Below are 16,643 nucleotides of genomic sequence, written 5' to 3' on the forward strand. Positions count from 1 at the left end.
ATGTCAACCATCTATTATTTTGGATTTGCAACGGCAGCTATTCTTTTACAAGAAATCTAATCAATTTGATGCACAGAGGCTTATTATTGAGGTAAAATCCACACGACGTGGAAAGCTGCTTTTGTTCCAATGCATCTACCCCATGGTTTATGTTCCATTAGTGTACCAATATCTAGTTACGATTGTTCATAAGTGGTTAGAGCGATGCTGATCAATAAACAGTGATGGTTTAATTCAAGACTAAAAGAAAATGAAAATTTGAGAGCTTTGTGTTTGCCCTCTATGTGTAACATGGAGAACAGAAACTCAGCTTTTATGAAAGGAAACTTGTTGGGGGAAAGTTCACGAATTTCTCAGACTTGGCAAGAACAGACTTTGAGGCAGAACTAATGCAGAGCCTGGAAGCTGAGAGGAGGCTTCTCCAGCTTGTCCCGAGGCTGTAACAGAGGCTGTGTGTCTTTTGGAACTGAGCCTCAGCCAGTGCCAGGGGTCTCTGGGAAATAATGAGGAGAGCTCTTAAAAGAAGTGTAACAAGATGAAATGAAACTAATTGGATGCCATTTAATTTGTAGTTCTCATGTTGCTTTTAGACATGTGAACTAACTGGCATCAAAATAGTGGTAAGATGCCACAACCTAGATAAGGTCTGGAAAGGGCTCAGGGAAGACTTTGGGCATAACAAAGATGTGGCTGTGGCTGCACACCAAGGTTTTCTTGTAATTGGTTAGGGGGAGGGGCAGGGCAGGCTGCAGCAGGGACTTGGATGGGTAGAGGAGTGAGGTGAAGTTTGCCTGATCAGTTGTGGAGAGTCCCCCGAGAAGCAGGTGTTTGGGCAGGTCCTCTACAACATTGGGATGTTGTAGAGGACATAGGGACAGGGAACAGGATCCTATGATCACAAGATGAACAGAGTGGAAAGTCTTCAAAGAGGAAAATGCTTCTGCTACTAACCCGCATCTTGTACAAAGAAACACACCTTGTTCACTTTGGATCTTTGTTCTCATATGACAACTCTGGTTACTCTAAGTTCTTGTCTCTGAAGATGGGAGCACAAATATCACACTTTTGAAAAACCTAAAGAGTGTGTTAGTCAGGGTTCTCTAAAGGAAAAGAACTGATAGAATGAATGAATGTATATATATATATATATAACATATATGTATACACACATAAATTCATATATATTTGAATTTATATATATTACATCTACTTACACACATATGCATGCACATATTGTATGGGTGCATACACACATATGTAGATATATGGATTTATTAGAGTGGCTTATGAGCTGTGGTTTGGGTAGTCCAACAATGGCTGTCTCCCAAAGAAAAGGCGAAGAGTCTGGCAGTTTTGTTCAGCCCACGAGACTGTGTGTCTCAGAGGTTCCAGTCTGCTATTGCAACCTCAGGTAATTCCTAGAGAGCTGTTAGACTTGGGTCTATGTTGGAATCCTGAAGAGGTAGTTTCTAATACTAGGGAAGGAATGCCTCAGATGAACTTGCCAAAGAGGGTGAGGGCAAACAGACAAAATGTACAAGTCCATTTCTTCCATGTTCTTTTATGTGGGTTGACAGCAGAAAGTCTAGCCCATATTTAAGATGGGTATTCACACCTCAAACGATCCAGTCAAGATAACCACACTTGTGCAAGCCCAGGTGCTTTTGTTTTTGTTGATTACAGGTGTAATCAAGTTGGTAGCCAGGATTAGCTGCGGCGATAATTTGCTTGTGATCTAACAGATAAAGCTTACCTGAAGATAAGAATGTGGAGCTAAGTCACTAGTTAGCCATAGAGGTCAGTCAGTGGTGGCATATACCTTCAATCCCAGCACTCAGGAGGCAGAGATGGATGGATCTCTGAGTTCAAGGCCACTCTTGCCTACACAGGATTGATTCAGCCTAAAAGAGAATTGGAGCCAGGTGGTAGCTCACACCTTTAATCTCTCTACTTGAGAGTCTTTTGCCTTTAATCCCAGTGCTAGGGAGGTGGAGACAGGAATGTAAGGCTGGAGGATACAGTAACTTATTGCATTCAGTCTGAGGTTTCCAAGAGACAGGATCATACATTCAGTCTGATGATTCGCAGGGACAAGATCTCTCCTTTGTTCTGAGGATTCAGCAAAGGTAAGAACTAGTGACTGGCTGCTCTGCTTCTCTGATCTTTCAGCATTAACCCCTACATGTGACTCTGGGTTTTTATTATTAACACCAATTAGAATTCGAGCTACAATTAGCCATCACAAAGAGATTCTTTAAATGGATTCATATTTTCATGGTAATTTCATTACAGAAGGAAAATGCATTCCCTATGAAAGATTCCCATTTCTTTTCAGAGTGTCTAGTGCTGAAAAATGCAAGAACCAGACATGTCATTGAGAATCAGACTGCTGTGTGAGGGAACTGGGAAGGGGCTCTGTCAGTGCTCTGAGGGGTGAAGACACACAGGCGTGAACGCCACACAGTACTTTTGCCATGTCTCAATTCATCCCATCCCATCTTAAACATCATGCTTCTGTGAAGCAAAAGCATGTTGAGGTCCAACTGCAGACAGAAATCAAAGTCTTCATTCAGAAAGAAATTTAAATATTCACAGCAATCAAGGCAGAGGGAAACCATTTAATTCCTTACAGGATGACTTTCATTTATTTAAGTGACCAGTTTTGGTTTTCATTTAGAGATTCTAAAAGGAGTGTCTTTCTATAGCATATTTGGAAGTACATGGAAAACTAAGATACGATGGATTAATTACCTTCCATTTCCTTTACCAGAGATTCAGACTTTCGATACTTTCTTCCAGTGCTTTCTCTTTGTTGCATGAAGTTTATGAATTAAAAAGTTCCTAACTAAGAATCTAAGCAATAGTGTACAGGCTCCCTTAAATGCCCTTCCCCTATAATGAGATTGATGACTACCTTAAATGCCATTCTAGAGCCTTCATCCAGTAGCTGATAGAAGCAGAAGCAGATACCCACAGCTAAGCACTGAGGCTAACTCCTGGAATTCAGTTGTAGAGAGGGAGGAGTGATTAGAAAAGGGGTCAAGACCATGCTGGAGAAACCCACAGAAACAGTTGATGTGAGCAAATGGGAGCTCACTGACCCCAGTCTAAGAGTTTAGGAACCAGCATAAGACCAAACCAGGTCCCTTGAATGTGGGTTGGGGGGCCTGGCAGTTTATGGGGCCTCTGGCAGTGGAACCAGTATTTATCTGTAGTGAACAAATGGACTTTTGGGGAGCCCATTCCCTATGGAGGGATATGCTCTCAGCTTAGATACCCGGGGGGGGGTCCTAGGCCCTGCCCCAAATGATTTGACAGACTTTGAAGATGATACCCCATGGTGGCTTCACATTCCCTGAGGAGTGGATTGCGTGTGGGGTGGGGGCTGGTGGGGGGAATAGGAAGACAGGAGGGAGAGGGAACTGGGATTGGTATGTAAAATAAGATTGTTTTTAATTTAAATAAAATTAATTTAAAAAAGTTATCCTCATGCTTTATCTGCATTTTCTGTCCTTGCCTTTATTTAACATGAATATTTTCTAGTTTTCACTGTAGAGGGGGGTACCAGCCTATGGCATAGACAATTTCAGGTTTTATCCACCCTTCTTTAGTTAGGCACAACAAATTCTCTGCGTTTTCATACATCACTATTACAGCCATTTTCTCCCATTGCCAGTATTCCTGCCGTTAAAGTGGAAATCATGTTTCTTCTTTTGGGGTTGGTTGCTAGAACAAGATTGATGAATGAAAGGAATGAATAATTTTAAAAGAGTTACCAGTTATTGACAAACTGTTTTCCAAGTGTGTAAATCTATTTACTCCTGTACAATATGCAAACATTTTTATTTCACATGCAATTTTCCAGAATTTAATAATTGATTTATTTTTATATGTGAATACATTTTATTTTGAAAATTATAAAATGCCTCACACATTTGGATATTATGCTAATTGTCTCTGTGTAATTTCAGTTTTATAATATGTGCTGCCAAAGAGAGCAGAAGTTTCTTTTTAGTTGCTATTATTGTATATATGTCTGTATACGATGTAGTGTGTGTGTATTAGTTACTTTTCTGTTGCTATGAAGAGACACTATGACCAGGGCGGCTTATAGAAGAGAGTTTGTTGGAGACTTCAATTGAGGAGTTGGTATACTAGTATCTCCTAGCACATGTAGATATTGGCTGTGCCATAATCTCACTTTTCATAGCTAGTACCCAGCTTCATGGATATGGAACTATTATTATGTCAGCAACAAAGATACTGAAAAATTCATAAACATGACAGAGGCACTGTGTATTCACCAAATATTCAGTATTTTTTTCTTGTGTTATGCTCACATGGGATGCAGTAACTTATTTCTTAAGGATATTTTGTGAGGTTTTTCTAGCAATGATATGTGTGTGTGTGCATGCTGATGCACATACATTCATGCATGTGTGTATTCATATGCTCACAGAAGACCAGGTATTTTAAAAGTAAAATTATTATTGGGCAAAGGTATGTGGGATATTATGGGTCATGTGTCCTCATCTATGGTGTCAGCTTCTGTTCTACAGGTCCCTTCATGGTGCTGCTAGGTGTTGTTCCTACCCAATCCCCTACCCAATCCCATCCTGTGGCATCATCCCTCTTGGTTCTTCCCGTCCCCCAGACTAATGTTACTTTCTTTGGAGCCTTCTCTCCAATAATGTACTAATTGGTGACAGAGGCCTATTAATTACCTTAAGTAGTCTCTGTCACTGTGTTAGCTGTGTTACTAATCACTTTCTTGGATAGCAATGTTTTAGTCCTTAAAGACCAATGTCCAGCATTTTAGTCAATTACAAGCCTGGCTGAGGGAAGGGAATGTATTTGAACAAAAGTAGTATTTTTTTTTGCTGGATCCTTCTCCCTAAGAGGGACAATGACACAAATCTGTTCAAATAAATTAAGGTTGCCTTTTTGAAGACTACCCCATATGGCAGTAGGAAGTATGTTTGCCCAAGTGGAGGCTGATGCATGAGCCCCACAGATCTTTGCTGTATATTTCACTGAAATGAGTGGGAAGGAGCACACTTGTCATTAGGTTTTCAGTGATATTCACTGGCCTATTTATTTGCTTAGCAGTGTGGTCTGTTTGTGCAGGGACTTGCAATGAGAGAAGGATCTTGCATCCAGAGAAAAGAGGTGTTATGAATAGGCAACTCAACGTGCTGAGAGGGTTGATGGGCTCATTGAGTGTTACACACAAATGGTTTATGCCCCCTGACATAACTTTACACGGAGGTTGAATAGATCTTTGGAGAACTTTTTGAGGAGTGAGTAATGTCAGGGAAGGAACCTTTTGCAATGGTCATAGACCCTCAGGACTGTCTAATGCAGAAATTCCTTAAAGCAAATACCTTAGCTTAGAGAAGCATTATCGTGTTTTATCTTTAAGCTCTCCGTTTCAACCATGGTTGGCATTTTGTTTGGCTGAAGAATGTCAGTATTCACTGACTTTGAGGCCTGAAGAATGGTGAACTCATGGCTGGAAGCAGCAGGGTGAGCTCCTCTGTGGGATGCCCTTTACAACATTACAGGACTCATCAGGTGACACTGAGGTTATGAAGTCACTGGCTTAGGTCATTTATTGAATAATCCACCAAAGCAAAGTCATTTCCATTCCTTTCTTGGATCCCCAAAGAGGGAAAATATGTTTTCATAAGATTAATTCTAATTAACATTGCTAGTGCCTGTCACTTGTCAGTCTGACAGGATTTCAAGTTAGGGCAACATGCAGATGCCCCAGAGGAATACTGTCTCCAGATCTCCTCAGGGAAAACTGGGGAGTCACAGAGGTGGGACAAGACACTGGGCCAGTGACTTATGCTTTTCTTTTGTTCAAGTGGCTTTTGTTTGTTTTCTTTTCTTTTGGTTTTCATTTCTGTTCTGTCTGTAAGTGAAGTGACTGTGGCCATGGCTGTGTGCTGTGTGTCCATTTTTCTGACACACCAAGACTTTCAGAATCTAAAAACATTACTTTAGTGTAAGTCCTCTCAATATTAATTTGCAAAATCAAAATATCATGAGGTCAGCTTTCTAGAGGTGTAATAAAATATTCAGGAGAAGACTCTCATTAGGAAAACGGCGAGAGTTCTCAACTTAGTCCTCACCTGCAGGTCTATCTATTTTAAACATTAAGTAGGTTGCAATTTTTGTCAGAAAAGAATGAATGTAATGTCACATGACTAGAGGTTCTGGTTGTTACAGAGTTAGATGTGGGCTATGTCTCTAGATATTGGGGTATGGGGCTTGAAAACCTTGGTAGTAGTAAAAATTTTGGGAATACGCAATGATCAAAACTCAGTTAAGGGGGAACAGGAAGGTTGAGTGGGGGGATAGAATAGAGGGAAGAAGTAATCATAGGTTAGAAGACAAATCAGGCACCAGTGTGACCCATAGTGATCTAAAGGGATGACACCAATTGGCAAGCTAAGCAATAGTGGAGAGACCACCTCAAATGCCCATTCCTGATAATGAACTTGATGCCTATAACCATCCGGGAGCCTTCATCCAGTGACTGATGGAAGCAGAGGCAAATACCCACAGTTAAGCACTGAACTGAACCCCAGGAACCCAGTGACAGAGAGAGAGGAGGGATGAGCAAATTGGCAAAGAATGGGCTGGCAAAACCAGCAGAGACAGCTGATCTGAACAGGGGAGAGCTCTTGGACCCCAGACCAACAGCTGGGAGAACCCCCCTAATGTGAGTGTCAGTGAGGAAGCCTGGGCAATCTATGGGGCCCTGAGCAGTGGATCAGTGTTTATCCCTGGAATAAAAACAGACACCGTGTGTCAATAACACAAAGAGGGATGCTCTCTCTGCCTGGACTCTTAGGGGAGTGCCAGGACCCTTCCCTGAGTGAAATGATAGACTCTAGATATCCCCTATGTGGAAGGAATTGGCAAAGGGTGGGAGGCTGGGAGGATGGTGGAGGGGTGCCGGAGGAGGGGAGGGAGAGGGAACTGGGATTGACATGTAAAACAAGCTATTTAAAATTAAAATAATAATAAAAAATTAATAAAAAAACTCAGTTCAAATCAAATGCTCTGTGAACTCCAGGTGTTTTTTGGCAGAGCTTGTCCATGTTGTGTCATGTGATTTTTTTTTTACCCTAGCCTTGGTGCATATTAGTACTATGCACTGTACCTATCCTCACACTAATGTTGCCTGGTTACATGAGCTCAGACTTATTGTATGATATGAGTTTTGTGGAACATTCAATTTTTCTCCTTGTACATAAGCATAATGGCTTATTATAAAAGTTTATCACTGTAAATAGCATCTTACATATTTCCTCCATGTGTAATTATCAAAATAGTAAATTTATGGGTTGGATCATATTTGAATGATTTGAAAACTTTCTATTTGAGCTACTGACTAGAGTTTCATAAAATATTCACATAATGAATTGAGGGCTAAGATTAGTGCAGATTTCTGAACAGTCTCTGAAATGACCTTAAACATATTTATAGGTATTTACACTAATTATTTGTTTTTATCAGCATTAGTGATAATAAAATCAAATATCAGTCAATGCTGACAAATATTGAAGAAGCTTTGTATCTTGCAGCAACAAATATTCAGCCAAGTCTTCACTCTTTTGCAAAGACAAACAACTGTATCCATGTCATTAACATGAATATTTGGTAAAATTATGCCTACTGAAATTGTTTTAAATAAATGGACACATGATTGGCAGTAAGGAGATGTTTGATTTGTGAATCTATCTTTATGTGGCTGGGTTTGCATAGTAATATTTGGACAGAAAGATCTTGTGAGTAGAAAATATTTAAGACACCCTGCTAGTGTGCAAATTGAATGTTTGTAAATTGGATATAGACACAGTTAGTTTGCTGTTCAGATGAGCTTTTTGTTTTATTTGATGGCATGTGAGAATGATAATATCAATTGGATGGCAAATTATTTGCTTATGTGACACCAAATCCAAATGATTGCAGTCAATATTTGTTTCAAACACCTTGGGTGTCTGTGACAGTGACCAGCTCACTTGGTATAGTCAGTTCATTCTCTCACTCATTCATCAAATAGTGTTGCACTGTGGCATTTGTCAGAAAGAATGCTGAGCACTCGGGACACTGCAGCAGTCAGTGCAAATGTGGTTCCTGAACAAAATGTCCATTATGGAGTCAAGTGCACTTTACTGAATGAATAATTATAGCCAAGTATGTCAGGACCTTTGATGTAGCAAGAAGAGCTGTCATAGGTACACTTAGGGAGAACAATACTGGAACAAGTAAGGAAGAGTCTGGCCATGGATGACAATCAGGAAATATCTCTCAGGGAAAAATAAGCAGCAAAGACTAGATTAAATACATGGGCAAGCACCATGGGTTCTAGTCCACACTCACTCCTTTTATTTTAGGATGTATTTCCACTAAGAGGCTCTCAATGAAGAGTGCCACTTAAAAATCAAATCTCTGTAGTCCTGTGTTTTTTAACTGTAAGTTTATTTATAGTTTTTACAAAGCCCTTTCCCAGGGGATTGTTACCCTTTCTGTATGCATCACAGCTTGTGGATCTCAACAGGAGGACCTCTTGAGGTCCTTGCTTTCTGCCCTTCCGTGTAGAAGAGAGCAGTAGGAACACTTTAGCGTCTACCTATGTTTGTGTTGGTAGGAGGAACATGATTCATCAGGTTGTACATAAGGCATATGAAATGACACCAACTGTTTTTATAATCTACTGAGGTCATTTTAACTTGTTTGTGAGCTGAAGAATTGTAGTATATTTCAATTTAAGATAATTCTGTTGCATTGTTAGTGCTTCCTAGGAAGATCTGCATGCCCAAATACGATATGTAAGTGGATTCCAGAGGGTGAATGTGATAGCTTTGGAGAGGTCAAATGAAGCCCCAACCAGATAACGATGCCAAAGTAGGACGTTACAGAGCCACCATGGAGCCTTTCCTTTGCAGAAGTAAACAGCTTGGGACAATCCAGAAAGAGTGCTTTCTGATTGGCAGGATTTGAGCAATCTGCCCATTAGAAACGATGCTAAAGCAGGAGCAGATGTTTGGGGTTGAAGGGGCAAGGTCATGAAATATGGGGGTTTGGCCACAAGCCCAGAATAGAAGTTGGAAAATTTCATAGGGATGTCTGGAAAGCTACAGCTTGGGGATTTGAATTGCTACAGGGGAAGTCTCAGACTGAAGCTAGTGTGAATCTGGGCCTGGGATTCACGTCTCTGGGGAAAAAGACATCCAAGAAATACTTCTGCCTTTGATGAGGATAGAAATTTAAAGGAACTTGCAAGCTAGTTCCAGAAACCCACATGTCACTTCAGTAATAATGGAGTTATTTTACCAGCTGTATCAGAAAAAGAATGGCTAGCAGAGGCATTCTTTTTCAAAGCTTCTACTGAGACAAAAGGTGATGTAAAATAGGGACGGAGAATTATTGGCCTAGGGAAGAGAAATTGTTTATGAAAATCTAAATGAAGGTACCTAATTGGGTTTTATGTCACTATTCTGTCTCTCCATTGTGTTGTGGGGACAGGTTTCTTCTCCTGGATCAACTCCAGCCAATGTTCTCCCATTGTCATTAGTGTGGCTTCTGAATGTCTTCACGCTATCTGTATTGTGTGTGGAGAGAAGGCAGATACACAGTTAGGCCTCAAGTCTATCCTCAACCACCAATAGATGACTAGATATAAGTAGTAACAATGTCATACCCAGGGAGACTTGTTTAGAAAGGAATTGGGAGTGAGGCACAGGAAGATACTCTGCCTGCGTCTTCCAGACTGTGAAACACTTCCTGTTTCACTGACTCTCAATTGTGAGTACATGAATTGTAGGAAGATAGTTTACACCATCACTGCATCGTCCAAGGTAATCCTATAAGTGAAGATGCTCTCTAAGCCATGCTGGCTGTTCTTTGGGGATGTTTGAGAAGTGTCTCTTGTGTGACAGCTGCAGAAACTCCTACTTTTAAGCCAACTGGGTATGTCATAGAGAAAATCTTTTCTAAACTTTGAAAGATACATCTGCGGTTGGAAAACACCGAAGTCTCGCACCAGGAGTATGTCCAAGAGAGCTCAGGTGGGTTGTAGCTTTGGGTAGCTCTTACTGCAGGCAGGGGGATTGGGGTATGAGCTGGAGGGGCAGTCAAGCAGGCATTTGTCTCAGGACTGAGTTAGAGTCCAGGAATGTGAACAAGAACAGAGTTAGTCAAAGTAGAGTTATTGTTCACTTTGGATGCTGTATTTAGATAGTCTTGTACCCCTAGCCAACGAGGTAAATCAAGAGGACGGAAGAGTATGTTGTGGTCTTCCCCATTGGAAAGAGATAACATAGGGACATCTGGGGCCTGCTCAGAAGGCCAATTTGGAAGTGGCAGAAAAAACAGTGGTGCTGCCTATTTTTATATCAACATGACATAAACTAGAGTCATTTGGGAAGAGGGAATTTCAGTTGAGGAAAATGCCCCCACTAGATTGGCCTGTGGAGTATTTTCTTGCTTGATAATTAGTATTCAAAGACCCAGATCACTATGGATGGTGCTATTTCTTGACTGGTAGTCCTGAATATTATTTAAAAAATAGATTAAGCAAGACAAGTGAGAACAAGCCAGTCAACAAAACACCTCCAGGCTTCTGCATCAGTTCCCGACTTGAGTTTCTGCTTCAGTTTACCTGGATAATGGACTGTGGCATGGAATTTTAAGTGAAATAAACTATTTCCTTACACGTTGCTTTAGGTCATGGCATTTCTTCACAGCAAAAGAAACCCCAACTAAAATGACAGTGAAAACATTTCTAAGTATGCTCAGGAACCCAAAAAGGGAAGCATTTTGAAGTATACCTACTGAGGAATAGACTCTTGGAATAGCTATTTATTTAGCCTTGGGACAGAACATCTCTACACCAGAGACATCTACAGGGGGTCCCTTACAACACATCCTGGAGAGAAAGTAGCCATGTTCATCAATCTGCTGGATACCATCCAGGTATTTAAATTTGTGAGGCCAAGATATAAGACAGCGACCAAACTAGGGAAGAAACAACATGCTTTTATTTGTTCCTACCCTTCCCCTGCAAAGATAAAGTAGTGGCTTGAAGTTTAGTATGAGCAAAGTTCCAGGAAAGAGTGCAAAGAGATTCCATGATACCCTTGATGTACTTGACTAGGTAAACTCTGACATGTGGATGTCTGGAGTTGCACTTTCTCATTATTTCATTTATTTCTGTACCCACTCAAAGCAGAGATTACTGAACACTTAGAATCAACAACTGTATCTTGCAAGAGTTTTCCTACAGAAGAAAGGAGGCATATAGCTAATGAATGCAGTTTGAAGAGACCTGGGCAACAGAAAGTTGTGTGGTGGTTTTTTTTTCAGTTTATAAATTTGGCAGCTATAGAAATCAGGCCACTGCTACTTTAATGAGAGTATGAATAATAGATAATACAGAAAATGCCAGATCCATTCTGAGACCATAAGTCTGCCCATGCCAGGAAGCTTCATTGGGTTATAGTAGAGAATGGGGTTTCCTTCTAGGTGGAGACATGCCCTCATGTCCTCCTACAAGAATTAATTCAGCTGGGCAGGTCAATGGTGACTGTCTACAAGCTGCCATGAGGGTTGGCTGGGCCCATCTGCCTTTCAGAGTCTTTACTTAGTTGTAATTATTTCTTTTCCTTTTGGATGTCAGCCAGAGCCTAAGTATGCTTTTAAACTCCCTGATGCTTTGGACTTCCTTATTCTTTCTCTAACCCACCCACCCACCATGTAGCTGACCCTTGTCACAGTTTATGTTTTCTGTCCTTCTCCTTCAGGCAGCTGTGAGATTTAGTTTGCCTGTCCTGGAATTTTTCTTTGGAACTCTCATAAGCTCCTCAAACTTCTGCTTGAATCTTTCCTTTATTTTTAGTATTAATGAGGCCTAGAGCCCCAAGATTAGATTAGATCTATACTTCCAGGTATCATAAGGTGGCTCTCAAAGAACTTCCAAGTTTTCCGGTCACATCCTTCTTGCTTACCTTTTAATTGGTGGAAAAAAAGAGTTATCTTTGCTCCCCTAGACAGCATCATGCATGCCATGTATATCCTGGATGTCACACATGGTTTTAGGACCTGGCTACTGCTTCATTTTGAAAACAAAAACTCAAGTGTTTTCTGTCTAGACTTCTCATACAGGTCCAGGCTGATAATCTCCAGGCCATGCTTCCCAGCAGTCTACAGACTTTCCTTTAACATGGGAATAGATATGCCAGTCCATGGAGGGCTCAAGCTTGGGGGAAGACTGCTAAAACATCCCCCTCCTTCCCAAAGCTGAGGCCAGACCATTTATCACAGCCAGAGGCAATGCATGAAATGACTGTAACAAACAAATGAGTGAGTACCCAATAAATCACAGTGGCTTGATTAATCAATAATGATATTGATTTTTTTCAGTGATATTTCATTCCCCCCTCCCTCAGTGAAGGGATTTACAAGGACCACTGAAAGATAAATTTATCTTCCATTCTTTGGTGCTTGTATTTGACCTGGTGTAATAGGAATTGATCATTATCTAAATGTTGTTTTGGCTGGAATGTTGTAATTCGTTGTATTACAATGTCTAGAGGTGCTTGTACGAGGACCATCATCTCTAGTTACATCATCTTATAACATAGACTAATGTTCCTTATCAACTCTCCCTCCTAGAACTTTTCTTTCTCAGTCCTATGTCAACCCAGGAAAGTAGTATCAATTGGGGGTAACATTTCTAGCAGGGAAAGGCTATGTGTGGAGCTGAAATGCTTGGTTGCACCGTTGCCCCTTTTACAGCAGGAAAGACAGATTACTTATCACTCACCGGATGCCGATGGGCACTGGAAGGTTTGTGCTGGTTTTGAGAGACTATTGGAAGACAATTTACCGTCATGGTCACCTTTCAGGCATGGTGCAGCTCCCTTTTGCTCCACACTGGCCTCCGTCTGGATGCTCAGCCTACATCATATGGCTCACTACTCCTCTCATTGTTTCATTCCCCCATAGGCCCGGTGACATCCAAAGTTTCCAGTGTTCAGTTTTAGAAGATGACCAGTCTCAGTTGTGTTTCTTTAGTGTGGGGAGTATCATTGGTTATTTGCTATGGCCTCTGACTCCTTTTGATGCTTTTGTGTTGTACCCATTTAATTGTCTTTCACTTAAAAGTTCTCTGGCGTGAGTGCGTGAGTGTGTGCATGCATGTGTGTGTGTGTGTGTGTGTGTGTGTGTGTGTGTGTGTGTGTGTGTGTGTGTGTTGTGGTGCAGGTTCTTTGTGTGTGAGTGAAAGTAGAGGCCTGGGGTCAAACCTGGGTGTTCCTCAGGAGCTTGCCATTTTGGTTTTGGAGACAAAGTCCCTCTGAGACACAAGGCTTGCCTCAGGCTGGACTTTAACCAGTGATCCCTAGGTATCTGCCTGTTTCTAGTGATGCTAGTGAGACCATGTGTAGCTTTTTACATGGGTTCTGGGGATGGAACTCAGGTTCCTATGCATGCAAACAGAGTACATTCCAACTGAGATGTGTGTTTTGCTACACTAGGCTTTATAAGCTCATTTATTTATTATTTATTTATTTATTTATTTATTTATTTATTTATTATATTCAGGCCATAGGCCACATCCTTTTTGTTGATCCTCAGTGCCTAGCCCAGCTGCTGTCAGCTACATTTATTTGTTGAATAAATAAATATTAAATGTGACAAGTAAATTAAGTATGGGGCTGGCCTTCCATCAAATCATTTTTTATCCAATACTAAATAATTGACAATACTTTGAACTCATGGGGGGGGTAGGGTCATAGCATTCTCTCGTATAGCTCATAATACAATAAAGAGCTTTAAATTTTCTGAAAGAGCATCTAGTAATAGAAAATATGAAATATGCTTGCTGTATGATCCTACAATCCTTCCTTTGGAATGTAATCACAAAATGGGGAGAGATTTATACCCAAGGAGTATATCATAGAACTATTCATAATAACACCAAATTGGAAGCCACCCAAGCACCCATTAAACTGCTTTAGTGAATTACAGCACATAAGTATAATTGAATAATCTGTGACATTGCAAATGGTGTAGATCTATAATTATTGACATGGATGAATGTGTAAGAACATATTTGAATAAATTCCTCAGCTGATACATATTATGTATGTGCACACTCTCTCACAATTTCCTACATTTAACCACATGCATACATTTATCTAGAGAGAAAATGGAGGGATATTTACCCAAATATTAAGAGTAGTTGTGTCGTGATAATGAAAGTAAAAGTGATTTTGACTTTTTATGAGTTGTTTGGTTGTTAGGAACAGCTGATAAACCTTTCCACTAACTGTAAAGCTGTCACTCAGAACACCTCCATTACCTAAAGTATTATTTAAACACATACTCTCTGTGTGTGTGTGTGTGTGTGTGTATATATATATATATATATATATATATAGTTCTTAGTATCTCTGATTTATGGTTTATTGATTTGATGGGCTGATTCATTTATTTTGTGGCAAGGTTAGACAATTAAAAGAATAACTGAGACAGTCCTTTTGTTTTATTTTGTTCTTAGACTATAGGCATTTAAACATTGCAGGCATTGATCTTAGTATTTGTTAAAATACTCAAGTTAGACATATACAAGTTGGGAAGGCAGTTTTCCTTTGATAAGATTGTTAAAGTTATCTATGTATTTTGGAGTATTGTGAATTACTACTTACTCGTTAGATTTGGGCCTTTATAATTTTGAAAGAGTATTTCAACAATTTTATATTAAATTTATTATCTTTGATATGTATTTCATTTTTATGATTACTTAAAATGACCAGCAGTAACTGTCCATCTTTTTGGTGTACAGAGTCATGCCTATATTTTATGCCATGACCATTTCAGGCTATAGATACTCCCTGTTATCTCCAACACTTGCCATTTCTTTGTTATGAGAACATCCATATTCTTGCCTCTTACTTTGATTTATGCAGTATAATATTGTTTTACCATAATGACCCTTCTGAGCAATAAACCATATGAACTTGTCCTGACTGCTGGGACTCAGCACCAAGTCTCTCCCCATCACCTCCCTGTTCTCCTCTGCTGTGGGGAAAGCTATTCTACTCTACCTATGAACTCACCTTTGTCGGTTGCAATCTGAGAGGAATTTTGAAGTATTTGTCTTTCTGTACTGGCAGCGTCATTCCCCCAAGTAAAAGTCACATACAGTTCTGTTTTTTCCCTTAGGTTGACTGTCAGCCATTCTCACTGAAAATTTATATTTCCGTTGTGTTTCTTGCTTCATCATAAGAGCAGTTTGAGGGATTAATTGTATTGAATTCTTATCTTTCAATTAGTTTAGTTCTGTTTTATCTACATTAAAATCATGCTAGCTTTCTTAAGTTTATTTTATCATTTCAAAAAGTTTGAAGTAAATATTTTATTTGTTTTATTCTTCTTTTATAACAGAAGTCCAAACTAATGCATTTGTGTTATGAAATATGAGCCAATAAATCTCATTTCTCAATTACATTTTTTGTAAGTGTGATTGAAGAGAAGAAAACCAACAGGCAAAATGCTTATTTTGTATTTTAAAACACAGGGTCTATCAGTTAAATTATATAATTATAATTTATAAAGTTACGGTAACTTTATAAATTATAAAAAGCATGGGAGATGGTTCAATGTTTGTGAACTCTGCCTGTTCTTCCAGAGGACCTGGGTTGGTTCCCAATATCTACATCAGGTTACTCACAACCACTTATGTCTAGCTCCAGATGATCCTATGCCTCTGTTGACTTCATCACGCCCATGCACACACATGCCATACACACATACAATCAACAATGAAGCTGAGTGTGATAGCACACCTGTACTTTGGGTACTTGGGAAGTAGAGGCAGAAGAGTGAGTAACTTAAGGTCATCGCTTTCAATATAGTAAAATTAAGGTCAGCATGGACTACCTGAAGCATATATTAACAACGACAAGACAATAAGCAAAATAAAACAAGACAAAAATTTTATATTTTGTTAGATTTATGAGGATCTTGTTCCTCTATAACAATTATTCCTAACTTTGAAAGAGAGTAATATAAGAACAGGAAAGACTTCACAGCATATTTATCTTGCTAAAAACACAGGTTGAAAATTGTATCTTATCAAAGTGAAACTTCTTTGATAGAAAAAATCTCGAATATTTCTATAAAAACCTATAGAAATAACTGTCGCAACTGCCTCGACCAGCAAGGAAGACACAACGTTCAGCTCGTACTCTTCTTTTTTTATTTTTTTATTTTTTTATATTTTATTTTCCAGTTTAAATTTAGATAAGAAACGAGGTTGCTTCACAAGTCAGTTCCAGGTCCCTCTCCCATTCCCTCCCCTCCTCTCGTGCCCTCCCCCAACCCCCCCCACGTTATCCCCTCATTCCCCCAGGGAGGGTGAGGCCCTCCATGGGGGTGCCCATAGTCTGTCATTTCATATAGGGCAGGGCCTAGACCCTTCCCCAAGAGTTCAGGGTGAGAGTGCACCTCACCTTGTTCTATGGGAGTCCAAAGTCCGTGTGTATACTTGGGATGGGTACTGATCTGCTGCCCAAGGCTCAATAGATTCCCTAGGCCTCCTCACTGACACCCAGATTCAGGGG

This window comes from Mesocricetus auratus, unplaced genomic scaffold, assembly GCF_017639785.1.
Source record: "Mesocricetus auratus isolate SY011 unplaced genomic scaffold, BCM_Maur_2.0 Super-Scaffold_2245, whole genome shotgun sequence".
Lineage (NCBI taxonomy): Eukaryota > Metazoa > Chordata > Mammalia > Rodentia > Cricetidae > Mesocricetus > Mesocricetus auratus.